Here is a 15,372-nt window from a genome sequence, read left to right as displayed (position 1 = left end):
GCAGAATGGGGCAGTGGTGCCCAGCCATGCCCAGGGTGGCACTGCCCAAGGTCTCCCTGGCTGCCAGCTCCAGTCCCACCCAGACTGACGTGCTAATGTGCAAAATGCAGGTCATGCTATTGCTCACACCAAAACCTGCTGGCAGCTCCATCTTTTCCTGCTTTCTCAAGGAAGTGGGACTTGCACAATCATACTGTCTGCCGTCCTGCCCATTAGATGAACCCCCACAACAAATGCTGAGTCTGTTGCCCAAGTTTAACCACACAAGGGGAGGATTTTATCTTCCAAGGGTCTGAAAGATAAAAGCAACTTCTGAATACCACACAAATGTGCCCATGGGCTATGATGGAGACACCACAGCAGTTCACCACAAGACGATCTCTGTGAGAGCTCTCCAGCCTTGGGGTTTGTGTCTGGTCAATGTGCAGCAGACCCCAGAGCCAGCCCTAGGACTGCCAGTGTCCTGCCCTCAGGAGCACTGGGGCACCAGGGAGGTCATGGGGAATCACTTCACTCCCCACAGTAATCTGTGCTCACTGAGGTGCTGCAGGACCTTGGGCACCTCAGGCACCTACCTTCAGTTCTGCTGCACAGCTTGTTGGTCCCTTCTTTGTATTAATCTGCAGAAGAAAAATCCCAGTTAAAGGTCACAGCAACACAGATAAGTTCGCAAAAAAGGGTTGTCAAGAAGCCAATATTTTAATGTCTGATAGTTCCAAGTGCATCACACTGGCATAGCATGGAAACATGAAACTATTCTAATATAACTTCTGATGCTCACATAATCTGGACATTACCATTCTGAGACACATTTTAAAAAAAGAATTCCACTGCCTTATTATTATTTGGAATTTTACGTTGAACTAGACCCTTAGGCCTATAACTCACATGAAGCAATGGTGAAAACTAAAGAACTTAAAGAGTTTTCCAGTGTTTTCTCTTGTGCAGATGAACATGCATCTTTGGAAACCATTAAACCCTAACACCGAAGAGAAGGCAGTAAGGGAAATCTGATAAGCACACTAGTATTAGTTTCCAGTTGATAACAACATTTTCTAACTTGGAAAGCATCATAAAAACGGGTATTTCCTTGCCTTCTCTATGCTCACCAGTATTTTCTGGAGAGAGCTACCCTAATCTCCTGGAGAGCATCACACCTTATGGTACCAGCCACAGCAGGATGTGCTCTGTGCCCTTGGGAAACCCAGGATCACCAAATGGACTGGCTGAGGAGGAAGGGAAATGGAAATCTTCTGATTTTCCATGAGAATAGCATGGGAAGGGAAATGGAAATCTTCTGATTTTGGACAGCAACCATGAGAATAGCATATTGCTTCTTTAAATCATTTAATAGCTAGAACTGATAATGTATGATTTCGTTTCTGTAAAAGAATAAATTGGAACCAGCATTACCTTGTTCAGTTCTGTTTACTTATAAGGGAGGAAAAACATCCTGTGTCCTTGAAAGCAAAAGGAATCAAGCAGCAGAAGAGGCAGGCTTTGCTTACAAATCAAATCCCCTTTTTAGCTAACAATCTGGCCAAAAGTTCTCTTTTCAATTATTTTTAACACTGCCAGACTATTGGTGCTTCTGTGGCTGCAGTGATCCATTTCTTACTGTCCTGTCTCAGTTTCTGTTTTTTCTGCCTCCCCTTCACAGAACAAGAAACATTTGTCCTGGTTTGAAAAGACAGGTGTCTGCTAAGGAAGGCAGGAGCCTCCCCTGAAATGGAAAATGTAAACCCCCTCCCTCCAAATTGTTATAAATTTTAAATTAAGGGAGCTTTCTGGCAAAGGTATGGGAGCAGGGATAACAGCTCTTTATTAGGGAAGAAAATTAAAATAAAAATAAAATAAAATAAAATAAACAATGCAGTAATACAAAACAACACTGATAGTCAGAATACAACCTGACATCCTGTTGGTCAGGGTGTTGGTAGCAGTTCAATTGGAATGGTGGCTGCAATCCTCCTGGAGCGTCAGGTGTGGTTCTGTTGGAGCAGGGATCCTGTAGAACGGCGTAGTCTTCCTCTGAAGATCCAGTGGAGAAGACAGCTGCTTCTCTGGAAATCCAGTGAAAAAGGCTGACTGTGGTGTTCCATATCTCAGATTATATCCAGGTAGGAATGCTTGGTCCCTCCCACTGGGCAGAGCATCTCACAATGGGATTATGCCATTTTTATCAGTCATGCAGTGACACTCAATGGCCCATTAACAGCAGATGTCTCCCCAGAGGGAGGATGGGTTGTGGAAGAGATAAAGAAAACTGCCCAATTAACAGAAGATAACTGCTCCATCAGATGGGAATAGAATACACTCCCCATTTCCAACCTAAGACAACTTTTAACAAATTGAACTCAGTGAAACTTCTTTACCTGCATATGCTTGCACATTGGAAAGTAGCTACAGTTTTGGTTACCTGGTCCATAAAAGATCCCTTTTCTTACCAGTTTATTAACATCTACCTAAATATATTAAAACTATTTACTCCTCAAAATGCCTAATTAATGTTCAGAGTAGCCAAATGATAGCAGCATGCAATCTTGATTAAAGACACCCAGCATGACTTGGCCTATGGAAGGATTACACAGAATTTCAATGTTTGCAGTTAAGAGAGTTCAGTCGTCAGTGAAAGTAGCAAATGTAGAAAACTAAATACAGCTTGGGGGCAGAAAAACAAGAAACTTCTTAAGCAAAGACTGAAGAAATTGCCAGATCCTCATCTAAACTCAATCAGTATTATCTTTGGTGAAGGTGATGAACTTCGTTAATGTAATGGAGCTAAAAGAGCTGCCCAAAGCAAGTACTAGAAATTAGGATGGTCACAAAAGTACCAGGCAGGAGGGGAAACATCAATTAATGAAAACTATTTTCACTTTGCATTATCTAACAAAAGAAAAAAAAACTTTAAATAATGTGCTTGTTATTAATCAGATGAACAGAACATTCCAATATTCTGCTTATAAAGGGAATAACCCCACTCTCACAAGAACTGCTGACAGTCTCTTCTCATGATCTGTGCAGACTCCCAAGCCTCTTCAGACCTGTAATAATAATCCTGAAAAGCATAAAGTGCCTGGGCTGTAGCAACCACTTCTAAAGTGTGAGAAACAAAGAGGAAAGCATCCCTTCCCAAAGGGAGAGCAGCTGGACAAAGAGAAGCAAAGCACGTGCAGGTTTTGTGGCGGGATAAGGATTTTTTATTAATGCTTTGGTAGAGCTCCAGCCTTGTAGGTGGTTTTTTCCATGGTATTGTTTAGCAATAGGTCAGATCCACAAGCTTCCTGCATCTCACCTTGTCTCCTCAAAATCAGAGTGCCTTTCCTTTGTGTCATTGTGTCATTGTAGTGTCTCATGGTTAAATGTCCTTTTCTCCTGCTTCAAAAAATTGTCTTTCTTTCCAATTCAAAACCTTTGAAGGACTCATGAGTCTTCCCCTATTTTCCCCTCTGTGAGACCCTCTGGAACTGGTATTCTTTTAACTCCTGATCCCTCTTCCTATTTAAGGACTTGGCACTTTATCTGGTATGGCCATTAAAGTTAATGGCTCTGCACCACTCTGACAAATACGAGGTACAGCCCCAGCAGCAAACGGCCTGTTCCACATTAAAAACACCACACTAACAATAACATTGCCCAAAATTCTTCAGGTGTGTAGAACATGCAGGCCACCCCATATGTCTGGGATCAAACAGAGTTTAAATGTAATTTAAAAGAGATATTTTATGTTTTTTTTTCTAAGACAGGGAGCAGGACTGAGCCTACTTTCACCTCACAAACAGCAACTGACCAGCCAAGACAATTAACACAGATATTTAAGTAAGACTTGGGTAACAATAATTTTGATTTTTTTCCTTCCCCCCCACCCCCCAAAAAAATAATCAAGCTGCAGGAACAAAATTTTTGAAATCCCCACTGCCCTGTTGGACAGGGAAAACAAATACTAAAGACATTTCAGTCACAATAGTTTTGTAGTGTTTAGTAGCTATGTGTGTAGACAGCAATACATTCAACATTCAACACTGGACTAGAGCAAAGACATTTTCATCTCAAAAAGCCAAGAACTCATATATACTCTGAAATCTCTGTGGTAAAAATTGTGGAAGATGGAAAATAGTTTTCTATCTAGGACATATATTCAGAGATATGAACCACAGAAATCAAATATATACAGTTAGTGTACAAATTTGTCTGCATTACTTTGTATATGTGGTGAAAATTAATAAAAGTAATCAAGAAGAGAGCCCATCTTCTATCCATTAGAGTGATGGAGAAAAAAGGCAGTTGACTGTGCCTATACTGAATAAAACTGGAAGGCCTTTTAAACTATAGAAACTATAGAAATCAGTTTAGAACTGATCCTCTTAAAACAGCATTGAGCTTTACTTACACATCAGCTCATACTTCTGCTGCCTACCATGGCTTTACTTTCTATAAACCCACTTCAATATCATTTTTTAAGGAAAACTTAATATTTTTTAAAAAATTAACTTCAGAAAATGGAAATTTAAGTTTTTAGTTATAAAATCTGATCTGTGGGCTCATTTGAGGAGTTTTTCCTTAATGACGTGATCCAGTATATTTCATGTCAATGTAAATTTGATGACTTTGGTGGTTCTGTGGTCTCCAAAAACTAGAGTAGAGAATAAGCAGGCCACCAGTTTTTAGAGGAAAGGAAAAATGTAAGGGGAATCTGAGATACCCTGTAGGAGAACACGCATATAATTTAATAAGCTAGAAAGGAACTAGCAGGTGCTCAGTTATACTATAATTATTCTGCTTCACCACAGAGAGTCCTGAGATCTATTAAGACAGAAAATAGTTTGAATTTTTTCTTTTCTTATAAGTTGCCAACTTTTTAACAAAGAGGCAGATCAAGTAGCATATGCACTCATTGTGATCTGTTCTAACCAGTGCTGGCTAATTAAGGCTGCAGCTAATTTATTTTTAAAAGATGGCTTGAGTTAGAATCTGAAAACTCTTGTTAGGTGATACAAACAAGAACTGAAGACATGTTATAACTGAGAATGAAACAGCACTTGTACTTCTCATCTTAGTGGAGGCTGTAGGTGCCACTGACTGCAGTCCATTTCACAGAAACAACTTTTACTCAAGGAAGAACATCTAATTCAAGTGTGAAATAACCTGCTGGTAAACTCCAGTGTTTGAAAAGGGCCAATAAAAATTAGAAGGTCGAAGTAATAAGTGGTGGGCTTAAGTGAAAAACCTTAAAGAAGGCTTTTTTGGTCTGCAAATAATCTTTTCCAACAAATCAGTTTTGTTTCATTTGCAGAAACGTCTAATAGTTGTGTTGAATATTTTCCCCAACACCTTGGGCTAAATGTCTCTCCTAAGACATCAACAGGGCAAGCAGATTTGCCATTCCTTCTTTGCATTTTCCCAAAGGATTAGGCAGGACTGGTAGAACTTGTATATGCAAATACATATATAAATAAACAAACATGTGCATATATACGGGGCAGCTCGTGCAGCATGGTTACTCCCTGGTGTGGTGTGGTTCAAGCCAGAATTATGCTGAAGATGTTTACACTATCAGAGCACTGGATTATGTGTTGTCCTGTATGCTCCTTCCCCAGGAAAGGTGAAATTTTGAAGAAATGCAATCAGGTGTGATGGTAATAAGACCAGCCTGAAGGAATCCCACCCCTGTCCATCTGCTCCACCTCTCCAGGGGAAAAGTGGGTTGTGACTTTTGAAGCCAGCTTTGCACTGAAGCCGGGGTGCCTTTTAACGACATGGCACTTTAAACACCACAGACTTTAGAACATATATTAAACGGCACTCAGTACAAAAATTCTCTTTTCATACTTTTACATGACTGGGTCAAGATAAGTATGTCTACAGCAAAATTTCAAGTTGTTTAGCCCATTATACTACTCATTGTATCCTGTTAAGAAAACATATATATATGCCCTCAATTGCCAAGCAAATTGTATTCTATTTGCCATCTGTATGGCAGTTGTCTTCTATTAAGTGGTCAGTTTTCCTTATCTCTTCCACAGCCACTCCTCCCTAGAGAGGGGACATCTGCTGATAACAGGCTATTGAATGTCGCTGCATGACTGATAAGAACTGTAACATCCCATTGTGAGATGCTCCGCCCAGAGGGAAGAGCCAAGCATTGCTACCCAGATATAATCTGGAGACTCTGGAATAGCTGCATGGCTTCTCCCCTGGATTTCCCAGAGGAACAGCTGCCTCTTCCCCTAGATCTTCAGAGGAAGACTACACCTTTTGACAGGAAAGATTCCTGCTCCAACACAACCACACCTGACACTCCAAGAGGACTGCAGCCACATTTCCAATTGGACTGCTACCAACACCCTGACCAACAGGGTGTCAGGTTGAGTTCTGACTCTGTCAGTGGTGTTTTAGTTTACTGCATTGTTTATTTTATCTTTTTATTTTCTTCCCTAATAAAGAGCTGTTATTCCTGCTCCCATATTTTTGTCTGAGAGCCCGCCCTTAATTTCAAATTTTTAACAATTCAGAGGGAGGGGATTTACGTTTTTCCATTTCAGGGGAGCCTCCTGCCCTCCTTAGCAAACACCTGTCTTTCCAAACCAAGACAATATTAAAAAGATGTGGTCAGCTCAACTTCTAAGAATACTCAAATCTATTTAATATTCCAGACATTTGGCTACCTGTCTGCATTCACAAAGCTCTTTCTTTAAAGTGAAAATATAGCCCTATTTCCCCTGCAATGTTCAACTTTCTTAAATAGCAAAGGAATATTGCTATTTGGATTGCAGGAACAGCATGAAGAATATTTGCCTGTTTAAATCTTCCCTTTCTGAAAACATGTCTTGCTTATTTATTTACTTATAATTTGTGAAAACACACTTGATAATTGGTTTGGTAAAAACAACAATAAAAGGAACAAACCAGAATTATGAACTCAAATTACTACAACAGTACAAAAAGGCTTATATTCAGAGGTTTAAAACATGCTATGTTTTTAACTGGTAAATCAGGATGGAATTCAGCTCTTCCAAAAATGGCAAGGTCACAAACTGTCTGATCACATTCATACTACATGTAGTTTTATTTCACTCAAAATCTTTGTCTTTTTAGTTGGTGTTGATCTAAGATGTTAGAAATGATTGCAGCCTACAGAAACAAGGTGGGGGGGAATCAGTTGTTAAACATGTCTGACTCCTGGAGATAATTCAAATGGAAAAAAATCCAGGTCATTGGCCTTTTTAAATAGACCCCCGGCAATATTTACTCCTCCATAAATAGCACAGTCACATGAAATAAAACTGTGTTCAGTAAAGCCTGCAAAACAAAAGAACAATTTACAGACTGAAAGGCAAACTGTGGCTCATGTGTTCGCTGGGGAGGATTAAGTGAGCTCGCCGCACGGTCTGTGCTTAGCGATTGTGGTGTCAGTTCCGCTGCAGGCAGAGCAAGGCAGGTCACACAAGGTGCTCCATCCTTCAGCAGGGGCTGGGAAAAGCCAGGATCCTGCTCCAGACTGTGACTTGTGAGGGAAAGCTTGGCAGAAAGGAGCTCCACTGCCTCTACCCTCGTGACTCAGAGCACATCTACAAAAGGCAAGATCCCGGGCGTTCCTGCGCTGCTTTCACGCAGCCACCGCCGCGCTGGGGCTGCGGGAAGGGCAGCACATTTCCCCGAGGTAGACAAGTCCTAACATGGAGGCACAGCCTTCTGAAATACCAGTAAGGCCATTTAGTGCATCTGCTTGCAGAAATAGATATTTTTGGATGTTACAGACAAAAGGACAAACGAGTAAATTACTATAAACATTACTTACATTTCTCTAAAGCTCATGTCAGTCTCCTCTGTGTGCTTACCCACACTTATGACTCTATTTCAAGTCTTACTTTTAATTTTTTTCCCCAAAGATCTAGCTCTGGAAATAATGTTATTACATAAATGCCACAGCTGTCTCTTTTAAGTCTCTTGCAGCTCTGAAAACACTTAAAAACTGAAACAACTGCACACAAAAACCCATACAACAAATCAGTAGTATCCACAAGGGCATGTGACTTCATTTCATTCATTAACCGGGGAGTGGAAGGATTGATTTTAATAAAATCAATATTTAGGACTCTTCCTGACTAATATCAGTCATTCTGGTTTTGCCAAATGAGGTTAAACAATGCTGCTGAAAAGGTATTTTTGGGACCTGGGCCTGGTTTGAGGCAGATTTGCAGGTAATGGGTGCCAGCCCAGGCAGCAGTGGGCCGTGCAGAGCTGCCTGCTCGGAGGGCTTGGCTCGGTTTCCAGTTGCTGAATCGCAGCAGAGACACACGGAAATATAAAAATATTTTTCTGCTATTATTCTCCTCAGAGAATAGAACTACAAGGGAATGGAGTTACAATTCTAGATGCAGACACAATACTTTACAGAAAGTCTTTTACACAGTAAAAGTGCTTGGAAACCCTGGTAGAGCAAAGCCTTTCCACCTTGGATTTAGGGAGAGATTTTCCCTATCCTCTTCATTTCTCTGCACAACAGCCTGTATATATATCTGGTTTGCAACTCTTGGCCATGTTTTGTATTTTCCTGGCTGCCACATTCATTAAGCTTCCAAGCAGCAGATTCTTAGCATGCAGTAATTCTTGTTAGCCTGCTAAGAAGCTGACAGAATAAACCTTGCTGTTTGTTTAATTCCCTTCACTGAGCATTAGGAATTACTTCTGAAAGAACTCGGGCTTCCAGGTGCTCTTTTATACATGCAAGTATTTCATACCCGAAGTAGTTCCCTCTTATTTCCATAACACTGTGTTGAACAATCTTTAAAGCTGAAGATAGTGCTCATGGGCATTTATGAGGGTCTGATTTGGCACAGACAAAAGCATGTAGGACATGGTAGTGGAAAGGCTACAGTGTTTTTTGTTGTTGGCAGTGGCAGCTGGTGTCATTTTTGCATTTCAGTGAATACAGGTGCCATTTGTTACATTTAAAAATACTATGAATCCACTCCTCTTGCTGAAGATCTTTACCACTTTTATATATATAAAATGCAAATAAATCTTCAGCATAGAGAGAAGAGATTAATTAATACACATATGCTCATGTTCTGTAGATTCTTGCAAAGGAAATATCATTATGGCAAAGATGCTAACTGACTTTGAATGCTTAGTTGTAAACCTATGTCCCTAAGGGATGCTTTGCATCTTACTGAGCCAGAAAGATTGCTGTTGAATTGTCAGACAGCACTGTTTACACCAGAAATGACAGTTCAAGACACAGGCAGCATTAAGGAGTTAAATTCAGATACATTTTCATTGGACTATCAGTTACAATAAGCAGTGTATTTTTGCTTGTGCATACAAAATTCTTAAAATAAATTTTTTATTTGCAACACAATCACACTGGATTGTCTGAGAGAAGACTCAATTCAAAGGTTTTTAAAATCACAACAAGAATCAGAGCTAGTTTTAACAATCCATTGCCTGCATATATCCATACACATGATTTTGCCTGGAATGACTGTGTCTTTGGTTACAAGATGTAGCTGGGGGGTGGATTCTATTCCCATCTGCTGGAGGTGGAGCAGTTATCTTCTGTTAATTGGGCAGTTTGCTTTACCTCTTCCACAACCCATGCTCCCTCCAGGGAGATATCTTCTGCTAACGGGCCATTGAGTGTCACTGAAAAATTACATAATCCCATTGTGAGAGGCTCCACCCAGAGGGAGGAGCCAAGCATTCCTAACTGGATATAATCTGAGACTTGGAACACCACAGTCAGCCTTTTCCATTGGATTTCCAGAGAAGCAGCTGTTTTCCCACAGGATTCCCAGAGGAAGATCAGGCCCATCTACATCACCACTGGACCTTCAGAGGAAACCTACACCTTTCTACAGGATCCCTGCTCCAACAGAAGCACACATGTCACTCCAGGAGGATTGCAGCCACCATTTAATAGGGCTGCTACCAACACCCTGACCAACAGGATGCCAGGTTGGACTCTGACTCTGGAAGGAATTGAGGATGGAGACCAGGGAGGACAAATCCCCACGGCAGAACCTTGTGGAAGAGGCCAAGTTGAGAGGCTCCACGGGGCAAGAATCTAACAGAGAGGAAAAGCCGCAGAGATCCCACACAAGGAATGGCTGCAGATCGTGGGGATCTGAGGAGGAACAACCCATTCCAGGCTGGGGAGGTGGCCAGAGATGCAGTCAGAGCTTGGAGCTGGGGATCCATGAGCAGCTTCATGATGAGAAGTCCCACAGCTGCTCGAAATGTGGGAAGAGCTTTGGCAAGAGATCTGCCCTGATTTGCCACTGGAGAATCCACACTGGGGAACGGCCCTACAGGTGTGAGGAGTGTGGGAAGAGCTTCAGCCAGATGTCCCACCTAAGTGTCCACATGAGGACCCACACCGGGGAGAGGCCCTACGAGTGTGTGGAGTGTCAGAAGAGTTTCAGGAGGCTCTCCCACCTGACTGTCCACCTAAGGAGCCATACTGGTGAGAGGCCCTACGAGTGTGACGAATGCAGGAAGAGGTTTCAGAGTTGGGCCAATCTCCTCCTGCACCAGCGGACTCACACCGAGGAGAGGCCCTTCTGCTGCCCCGACTGCGGGAAGGGCTTCAAGCAGAACTCCCACTTCACCACCCACCAGCGCATCCACACCGGGGAGAAGCCCTACGAGTGTCCCGAGTGTGGGAAAAGGTTCAGGCACAATTCAGCCTTGACCAGACACCAACGGAGGCACCACTAAGGGAAGCCCTGCAAGTGCCAAGTGAGGGAGGATCTTGGTGCGCTGCTCCAGTGTGCTGGCTTTGCATCAGAGCCATTCACAGAAGTGACTTTCTAGGAGAAACTGCTACTAGTTTCCTCCATGTCTCATGCAAAACTAATCAGTAATTAGCTTTGAGAATTGACAGTCTGTTAAACCACTGAGAAAGCTGGACATGCCTCCACGTATAGCTGCCAAGGGGCCGTTCTGGCACCACAGGGGACTCCGGGCCCCCTGAGATTCCAACACAGCCCCAGCATGGCCTGAAATCCATCACTGAGACTGCATTGCTGCCCAGCAGGGATCGCGTAACCATCTGCAGGCCCTGGGGGAGATACTAACTCTTTCAGTGCACAGATGAGACCCACAGACATCAATCCTCTCTCAAAAGGACAGAGTGAGGACATGTAGAGGAACAACATGAAGACACCAAGGTCAGTGAAGAAAGAGTCAAGTCCCAGATGGGAGGGATGAGGAGATTCCTTGATCTTGGGGCTGAAATCCTCTTATAAAACTATGGAGAAGAACATAATCGATACATCAGACTCTTTTTCTCTGTAAGCCATTGAAAAGTATGGGGGAATGAAGGTTTCAAATTGTAGGTAAGAGCAAAGGCATTTATGCTAAAGTAAGCAGATGTCGAAGTAGCTGTGATTACACGAGAAATTTGAACAGAGAGTGATGAAGACCCATTGCCCACAGAGAAAGAAGAAGACCTCTGTTCCCAGAGATGAAGACGATCCCAGAGACAGATAAAGAGAACCTTTGCTCTTAAACAGCTCATCCTTAAAATAGTACCCCATAAGTTGACATGGCCCATAAACACAGCTGTGGGAAAAGCTGTGAAAAAAGGGAGAGACTTCACGATTGCAGATTTCCAGGCGGCTGCTGTTCATGGAAATTAAAAACCACGAGAGAACTGTTTTCTTGTGGAGCAGTCTCCATAAATTGACAAGAGGGACTCCTCTCCCTAAGTGAACTGAAGACAGACTGTTCTAGAAGTGATAAACTGACTGAATTGTTTACGTGCATTGTTAGTGGGAAAGAAAAGGTTGTAGGGGAAGGAGAAGTGTTCTAAAGGTTTTATTCTGATTATTATTGTTTTTTCTTTTAGTTACTGTTAATAAAGTTTTCTTTATACCCTTTTAAAGTTTTGAGCCTGCTTTACCTTCCTCCTAATCCTATCTCACAGCAGGGAATGAGTAAATCTAGAGGGTACATGGGCATTTGACCAACACTAAACCCACCACAGACTGTAATGATGCACTCATAGGTATACTGAAGGAAGTCAAACTCAGGACCCTTACAAAGAAGATCTTGCCAATTAACCTCTGAATTCAAATCCCTGAATTTCAAATTCTGCTCTGGGAGAAAGGTGACAGATGGCCCTGAGATAACTAATGCTGTATTATTCAAGGATTTATCAAGCAGAAGACTTGGGAACACTTATGCTAGACATCGACTACCCAACATAGACTACAGAACATGTAAACATACAATTTATCTTGAACTAGGTGAATATCTCACTTGGTTTTACTGGGGCATTAGCCCAGGAAGTATTTTAATCTAGGACTAAGCCCCTCTCATTTGCAGACAGGCTGAGTGAGTTGGAGTTGTTCAGCCTGGAAAGGAGAAGATTCCAGGGAGACATTAGAGCACTTCCTGTATCTAAAGAGGGTCTACAAAAGAGCTGGAGTGGGACTTACTAGAAGGGGCAGGACAAGGGGGCCTTACTAGTGACAGGACAAGGGACAATGGCTTTAAACTGAAAAAGGGTAGATTTAGATCACATATTAGGAAGAAGTTCATGATTGTGAGGGTGGTGAGGCTCTGGTACAGGTTGCCCAGAGAAGCTGTAGATGCCTCATCCCTGGAAGAGCTCAAAGCCAGGTTGGATGGGGCTTTGGGCAACCTGGTCTAGTGGAAGGTGTCCTTTCCCATGGCAAGGGGTTTGGAACAAGATGATCTTTAAGGTCCCTTCCAAGCCAGGACATTCTGTGATTCTATGAAATACCCTGAAAAACTGCTGGGGTTGTGCAGTAGTAAACACAAGCACAGTTGCAGTCAACAGGGCTTTTCATTTTCATTTTGAGAGGGAAATAAAATTTTCTCCACAAACTTTCTTGGCTGAGAGTTCACCCACTTTGGGCATCCTCTTTACAGAAACATTCCTCCCACTGTCTCTGAGAAGAGCTAGATTTCTGGCAGCTTGGCCTCCAAGCATCTGTATAGATGAATGGGAAAGCAGAGCTGTAGCTAACTCCTCATCTACTGGCAGCCAGGCAACTCCCTGCAGCAAAAATCTGGTAGCAACCTGGTACTTGAAGCACTAGGTCTGCAAGCCAGCTTGGCCAGGATTCTGCAAGTTAATGATGCGGCATGTTTTTGTTCACCTTTCCAAAGGTTTCTCTTCTGGGTAAAAAGATGATAAGAAAGTACAGGAAATAATAATCTGTGGCTAAATGAAAAGAAGTGTAAATGTGACTTTCAGTAAAATCTGCTCCAGAATGTTGCTTCTCCATTTGGAATAATGATCATGAATGATAATGAGCCTTCTTCCAAGCTAGAGACACGTGAGAGGTTTTGCAGAATCAAGGCCTCAGTGCATATTGAGGGCCCTGAGTCAGGAGTGGGAATAACTTGGCATAAAATTACTATTCACAACATTCTCTGTGGACACCACAGACTTCATGAATTGAATCTGGAGCCAGCAGCTTGTAACCTGGCATCCCTGTGTGCCTTTAAATACACTCTGGAAAGCAGGGGCTTCAGAAGCTGACTCAGAGCAGCTCCGACAGCTGTGTAGGAAGCAGAAAGCAGGGAAGGGCAATCTCCAGCCCTCTCAAACACAGTTATTTCAGACTGCCACTCACAGCTCTTGCTTTCATTTTTTATCTCCAAATGCCCCAGTCCAGCAGGCCTGTATGTTCCAATGATTTCACACATTGATGTAATTCCACTGACTTCACATGTAACTTAAAGCAAACATTACCATTTCAGTTTGGGAAACCGTAGCTGGTCACCAGAGATGCTGCTCATTCTTTTCTGAAACAGAAGAGTTATATTAAAAAGGCAAAAGAAAACTCAATGGCTTAAAGTACTTCTCATTTATTTGAGAGAATAAATGTTTTGTTTTGTGTAGCTGACTCAGTTTTCACCGATGTTTCTTTCACAAATGATACACAAAGATGCAGTCTGAAAATATCTTTCAGTGCAGTCAATATGAAAATCTCATCATTGCAAGGAGTTCTTGGTGTCAGGAATTTCAACTGCCAACAGATTTTTTACAGCACATATTCAAACAGCACTTCTAAGCCTAAGCAACCTTTGGGAAAACATTTTAAACCTCAGAAAAAAACATTTTTACATTAACTAGAACTTGCAGGAAGCTTCCTTTACAAACTCTGAAATACTGATGAACCTCTAAGGTAGACTCTTTTACCCTGGGAACTGGCAGCAAGGCTTGAGTTGCCAATAAACAGTACCCAGGACACGCTGGGCAGTGTCAGTTTCTAAAAATGGGAGCAGAAGAAAATGACAGCTGTTGGAGGGCAGGCAGGAACAGAGGAACACACTGATACAGGGGCTTGGCCCCAGTGATCTCTCAGTAAGAGCTGTGGGCCCTGAAGTGAAGTGGGAATTAACCAGGTAAGGAATGCAAGGATTTCCTTTACTGCAATCAATACAGGAGCTGGCAGTTTAAAGGACAAGTGCCTAAAGACTGCTATGTTGTCTGTAAAATTGATTTTGCAATATAAAGAAATTAAATGAAAAGTCTACAACACCTACAAGAATGATAAAAGTATATTACACTAGTACCCTATAATTTCTAGATATGTTCTACCCAGGATTGAATCTGAAGTGTATAGAAAAGGATTCTCTGAGCTCAGCTCAGCAGGTAGGGGTCATAGAATATTCTAAGCCAGAAAAGACCCACAAGGATCACTGAGTCCAACTCTTAATTGAATGGCCCATACTCCCTCTCTCTACTAAAGATTATTTCACCAAAAGCAAAGAAGATGAGAAGTGCCCAAGTTAAGAGACTGTGTTGACAGAGGAAAGGAAAATGAAGAGAGACAGAAGGAAACAGATCAGTTTCTACCAAACAGGCTTCCACACTCTTAGTCTTTTATATTCACACAAAGCTATAATAATTTGGCTTTTGATTTATGGTTTTTACACACAAAGTCCAACTCATGTCATGAAGGCATTTTACAAACATTTATGGTGATCTTACTGTATTTATGCCCTACCACAGCTACTGAAACTTGAGTGTGTGCTTAAAATACTACAAATACTTATTTGCTGAATTGCTATCCCAACCTATATAGTAAAAAGAAATGTGCTGACGTGCTTAAAACTTAGCTCTACGTGAATGGCTCCAAGGTAAGGCATCCCACATGTTAGCAGTTCCGAACGGGGGAGGGTGGAACTGGATACGGGACAGCAGCGCAGGCAGGCTTTAGCGCAGCCCCGCAGCGCGCACACGGCCGTGCCTTTGTCACGGATCTCCGAGGTCCTGGCCAGGCTGCAGCCCCCGGACGCGCTCAGAGCTCGGCATCGGTTCCTCGGGAATCCCAGCCCGTGCTGGGCTCGGGCAGCGCCGCGCCCCGCCCGCGCGGCGCGGGCCCTGCG

The sequence above is a fragment of the Geospiza fortis genome, unplaced genomic scaffold (genome assembly GCF_000277835.1).
Source record: "Geospiza fortis unplaced genomic scaffold, GeoFor_1.0 scaffold41, whole genome shotgun sequence".
NCBI lineage: Eukaryota > Metazoa > Chordata > Aves > Passeriformes > Thraupidae > Geospiza > Geospiza fortis.
Note: the sequence above shows the minus strand (reverse complement) of the source record.